This window comes from Macaca thibetana, chromosome 3, assembly GCF_024542745.1.
Source record: "Macaca thibetana thibetana isolate TM-01 chromosome 3, ASM2454274v1, whole genome shotgun sequence".
NCBI classification, from domain to species: Eukaryota; Metazoa; Chordata; class Mammalia; order Primates; family Cercopithecidae; genus Macaca; species Macaca thibetana.
In genome coordinates this window covers 128947830-128953829 of record NC_065580.1, presented here as the reverse complement: position 1 = coordinate 128953829, position 6000 = coordinate 128947830, and the positions used below count along the sequence as shown (strand labels likewise).

Here is a 6000-nt window from a genome sequence, read left to right as displayed (position 1 = left end):
AAAAAAATTAGCCCTTCATGGTAGCAAATGCTTGTAGTCCCAGCTAGTAGGGAGGTTGAGGCAGGAGGATCACTTGTGTGTTTGCTTTTCCAGCCAGTTGCTGTGGCAGGAGAATGCTTTCTTCATGGCCTCAGCTGTTGTTTCGTGTGCCTCTGAAGAAAACTAGTTTCCACTTGTGTAACAGACAGGCATGTAACTATTTAAAGCACAGTTCAGTCCTGAAAGGGTCTGGGAGAACCAAATGATGTACTAGGTGAAGTGGTGCATTGTGGGAATCACAAAGCAAACAGTACTCCAGAAAGACAAATATCAGAAGCTTCCCCTTTCATTTTTCTTTCTTTCTTTCTTTTTTTTTTTTTTTTCAAGACAGGGTCTTGCCCTGTTGCCCAGGCTAGAGGGCAGTGGAGATCACGGCTCACTGCAGCCTTGAGCTCCTGGGCTCAAGCAATTCTCCTACCTCAGTCTCCTGAGCAGCTGGGACTGTAAGTGTGCACCACCATGCCTGGCTAATTTTTTGAATTTTTGTAGTGATGGGATCTTACTATGTTGCCCGGGCTGGTCTCAAACTCCTGGCCTTAAGCGATCCTCCCACCTCAACCTCCCAAAGTGCTGAGATTACAGGTGTGAGCCACCTTGCCTGGGCTCCCTTCTCCATATGGCTTCAAAAACATGTCCCTGGAGAGTAGTCTGCTCCCACACTGTCACTAGATGTCATGGAGTCAATAAAATCTCCTGCGATTGTGTATCTCAGACATTTCTGTGTCTTTGATCCTCACCCTGGGACCCTAAGGGAAAAGGGTCTCAGTGTCAGTAACTCTGGGCCTCCCCTAAAGAGAAACAGAGATGGTGGCTCATCTAGGAAGTGGAGGAGCAGGGGGTTCCTGGTTCTCAGGCCACAAGTGATCTCTGCCCACTCAGGGCCTGCCCCAGCCTGCAAGTATTGCTGTGTGGTGGGAACACCCGCTTCCCTTGTGAACAGCCTTTGAGAGGGGGTCGTGGCCTTAGCTCCAGGGGTTCCTGGCCAGGGCTAAGTGCTCCTTCCGCAGAGGCCTGCACACATCTTACCCCTTTGACTTGTATTTCCGTGGCTTCCCCTCCCCACCTGCCCCCCAGACCTCCCTGACTGGCCAGCCCCTCAGTAGTCCTCCTCAGCTAGGGAGAGGAGCACGGCCTTGGGTGTGTTCTTGAAAAGAGCTGCCTGGTTCTGCTGCTGCCCCTTCTTCACCCAGTGGCCATAGATTTCGAAAGTGTAGGCATTGATGAGCCGGCACAGAAGCTGGAGGGTGTAGGGGTGAGTCTCGGGTGAGGATGTTCCGCGTCACCGGCTTCACCCAGCAGTACTGGTAGTAGATCCGAACTGAAGCCAGCAAGGTCAGAGTGATCACCTGCAGGGCCAGGCGGAGAAGCTGGGCTGCAGCACCTCCAGCACAGGGACGCTCTGGGCTCGTTTGCCACGAAGCCTTTGGTGGCTTCTGCGGGGCCCTCCTAGTGTCCCCCACTTCCCTCTTGGCCAGCATCCGCAGGGACGGAGCCAGTGGGCTGCCACCTGCCACCTCTGAAGCCATCACAGGGCGGCTGGGAGGGGAGGGGTGGGTACTCTGGAACCCCGCTGGGTGTAAGGATCCCTGGGAGAGGAGAGGACTTAGAGGTTTGCGCTTGGGGAGCTGGCGGCAACTGCCACAGGGCCTGGGTTGGGACGCTTCGTACCTTCAACCTCCCCCGGGGGCTGAAGTGCCGCACTTCCTCCACCACCTACTGCTGGAAGAAGGGGTGTGCCAAGGCCTCTTCCGCTGTGCAGCAGCTCTGGGGTTGCACCACCAGGAATCGGGAGACCTGGGAGGGGAGGAGAGGGGAATCGAGAACGTCAAGGCAGGTCTCCTCCAGCATGTCAGGAGAGGTGGAGCCTCCCCGGGCAGGGGAGCCTGACATTGTGGCCCTGAGTCCAGGAGCCAGGCGGCCTGGCCTCTCACCAGGTCGTTCACCGTGTCCGAGTAATCATCCCACACGGGCGAGTCAAACTGGTAGTTGCTGCTGATGATCATCCTCAGCATCAGCAACTGCTTCCAGTGCCAGAAGGGTGGGGAGCTGGCCAGCAGCGTGTACATGATGACACCAGTGCTCCACTTGGACGTTGGAGGGCCCAGGGCCACTTACCCCAGCACCAGGGGCACCGACTCAGCCCTGCCTATTCCTCGCTCACCCAGCCCAGGCGGGTGATCCTCCTCCCCCAGCGCACTCGCATGTCCACCGCCTTCCCGTAGCCTGGATGGTCTCCATTCATGGAGCACTGGACGATCTCAGGGCCAGGTGACTGGGGGTCCCGCAGACCTCTGCAGGAACAGTCATCACCAGGACAGGTCAGCAGGGCGCTCAGAAGAGGAAGTCCAGGCCAGGCACAGTGGCTCATGTCTATAATCTCAGCATTTTGGGAGGCCGAGGCAGGCAGTTCACCTGAGGCCAGTAGCTGGAGACCAGCCTGCCCAACAAGGTGAAACCCTGTACCTACTAAAAATACAAAAAATAGATGGGTGTGGTGGCACATGCCTGTAGTCCCAGCTACTCAGGTGGCTGAGGCAGGAGAATCGCTTCAACCCGGGAGGCGGAGGTTGCAGTGAACTGAGATGGCCCCACTGTACTCCAGCCTGGGGGACAGAGCAAGACTATCTCAAAAAAAAAAAAAAAAAAAAAAGGAAAGAAAAGAAAAAAAAAAGAGGAAGTCTAAAGAGACAATGGAGATGGAACAGAAATGGTGCTTTGGCGGGGACTCCCCCAACATCCAATTTCAGGACCCAGGGCAGGGCGGGGTACTGCCCACAGGGCCACCAGCTAACGGCCCATTGCTTCCCTGGTCACTAGTAGCCATCCTGGCCTGGAACTAGGGTAATAGGAACCTGGGAGAGGACTTACCTGAAGAAACGCCTAGCCCTGCCGGACGTGGGGGCTCACACCTGTAATCCCAGCACTTTGGAAGGCTGAGGCAGGCAGATCACGAGGTCAGGAGTGTTAGACCAGCCTGACCAACATGGTGAAACCCCGTCTCTACTAAAAATACAAAAATTAGCCAGGCCTGGTGGTACGTGCCTGTAATCCCAGCTACTCAGCAGGCTGAGGCAGGAGAATTGCTTGAACCTGGAAGGCAGAGGTTGCAGTGAGTCATGATTGTGCCACTGCACTCCAGCCTGGGTAACAGAGTGAGACTCCATCTCAGGAAAAAAAAAAAAACTATTTTCAAAAAAAAAAAAAAAAGGTAAGAAACTGCACTACATCTGGCAGAAAGCAGGAGGCCCCTGAGAAGGATTAGGCCCTCCATCCCAACCTTGCCAATTAAGCCTCATCCTCACTTCTGGCTGGCCAAGTCAGCTTCCGACAGGATCAAGCTTACTTCCCGTGGATTAGGCCCACTTCCGGTAGGTCAGGCCTCTTTCTGGAGAGTCTCCTCATTTCCGGAATACAGTATAGTGCTGGCTTCTGATGGATTAGGCTCACTTTTGGCATATCAGGCCCAAATCTGGCAGATCAGGACCTCTTCTTGGCTTCCCAAGTGTGAGGTAGGCCTCAGGCCATCCAGGCTTGGCTCTGTCACTTCCATGGCTACTGGGGAGGGGTAAACTTCTGAGGTTTTGGATGTCTCCCACTGTGGCCAGCAGAAGAGGTGGGGGAAAGACAAAGACTCATATTCTTGTCCAGATTGCTGGGGTAGGAGGGAAGGCCCAGCCCACTGCCCACCCTGATATTGTCTCCATTTGGCTAAAGCTGTTAGAGGAGGCAGTGGTAAGGGCTGTGGCTGGGCTTTTCAGTTCTGGCTGGTATGGCTATTGCTGCTGTGCTACCGCACTGTGATTGTACAGCTTCCGTGTCTACTAATGAGTACTGTCAAGTAGGAACCCTTACTATGTGTTGAACACTGTCGGAGGAGATTTAGAATTCTCATTTAATCCTCCAATCAACTTTAAGGGATGCAGATGTTGTTAAAACCATTCTACAGGTCAAGAAATAGAGACACAGAAAAGTCAGTTACCTTACCCAAAACCTCATAACTGGTTACATGGCAGAGCTGTTCTGAGTTTTCTTTAAGCCTCTGTGGTCATACCTTACAGCTGCTGTTATGAAATGGAGCAGTTGTATTTTTTTTTTTTTTCCCAGCTGCAGAATTCCTGTCTCTCAGAAGGGAAACCAATGCCAAACCCAGACTCATCAGGAGAGAAATTTTTTTTTTTTTAATATCTGAGAGCACATATAAATGGTAAAGGTACTTAGGAACCCGTATTGATAGTAAAAAAAAAATTGCATATTCTGTGATCCAGTCATTCTACTAGGAATACATCCTGAGGAAGTCATCAGAAATGTGAGTACACATTTGTTCACAAAGATGCACACTGGAGCATGACTATATAAATGAGAAAGTGAAAATCATCCTCAAGTCCAATGATAAAGGGCTGATTTAATTATACATGTGGTTTAAATACATATCCCTAATATAATAATTGCTAAGATATGCTGAATGCTTACCATGTGCCACTCATTGATTTAAGAGCTATACATGTATTAACTCATTTAACCTATGTGATCGATTATAGCGTGATTGTATAGGAATATTTATGGCTTGAGGAAATGTTTATGCTCTATTATAATGAAAAAAGTGGATTACAAAACTACTTTTTAAAACTGTGTAGATCCAAAAGGTAGTAGTTAGAACTAAAACATGAAATTACTGTTTTTATTTTCTTCTTTGCCATTTGAAGAATTTTCCGGATTTTCTACACTAATAATCATTAATTACATTTTAAAAAAAATATTTAAAAATAAAAACATAGGGTATTAGGCCATGCCTGAGGGCCTGATGCCCAAGTGAGTCCAGCTAGTGCTATGGCCACAGGGAGCCAGTGACCCCTGGGGCTGACCATGAGAGCCCTTGGTGAAGTGAGGAGACCCAATTGGGACCCCTCCCTACCGTGGGCCCCACCCACTGCCCTATTTGCTCAGAAGCTCTGCCGCTGTGAGAACCTGGCACCAGGGTCTGCGTAACCAGAGAAACCTACAGTCATTCTGGCCAGCACTAAAAACAGTCACAGAGGCTGACACTTTCAGGACTAAGATCAAAGGTCTTTATCCAGCTTTCAGAGGCATTCACTGTCTGGCACCTCTTGACTTCTTGGCCCCAGTTTTCTACTTTCCAAAGCCCTTCATTTCAGAAAGGCCATTTCCTCCTAACTTTCCCTATACCCATGGTACATCCTTCTCCACATTTTCCAAACTTTCCCATCCTCTACTCCAAAAATATCTTTTTTGTTATTCCAAGCATATGGGTGAGGCTGACAAAACTCGTGAGCATATTGATGGAACTGCTATAAATATCAGCATAATAGCAATAACAATAGCTACCATTTATTGAGCACTTACTCATCCCGTTTAAATACATTTATCCCATTTAATCTGCATAGCTCGTCTGTGGGCAGATACTAGCGTCCATCTTTACAGATAAAAAATCTAAGGATAAAAGAGGTGAAGTAAATTTTCCAAGGTCCCCCCATCAATAAATGGTGGAAATAGCCAGGTGCAATGGCTCATGCCTATAATCCCAGCACTTAAGGATGCCAAAGCAGGTGGATCACCTGAGGTCAGGAGTTTGAGACCAGCCTGGCCAACATGGCAAAACCCCGTCTCTGCTAAAAATACAAAAATTAGCCAGGCCTCAGGGCAGGCGCTTGTAATCCCAGCTACTCGGCAGGCTGAGGCAGGAGAATTGCTTGAACCCAGGAGGTGGAGGTTGCAGTGAGCCAAGACAGAGCCATTGCATTCCAACCTGGGTGACAAGAGCAAAACTCTGCCTCAAAAGAAAAGAAAAAAAAGTGGAAACAAACTTCAAACCCAGGTCTGTCTGTGCATCTCACAATGCACTTTCATATTCATGACCTCCCCAGATCTGTGAGGATGGCTGTGCAGGTATGATCAGCCCTCTTTCTAGCTGAAGACTCTGAGTATGGTTGCTGGAAAATGGTA

At 49.9% G+C, this 6000-nt stretch overlaps 1 pseudogene; it reads right to left on the bottom strand.

Moving 5' to 3' along the window:
- Positions 1-525: 525 nt before the first annotated feature.
- LOC126950916 (phosphorylase b kinase gamma catalytic chain, skeletal muscle/heart isoform-like) overlaps positions 526-6000 on the bottom strand; it is a 42456-nt pseudogene continuing 36981 nt past the window's right edge.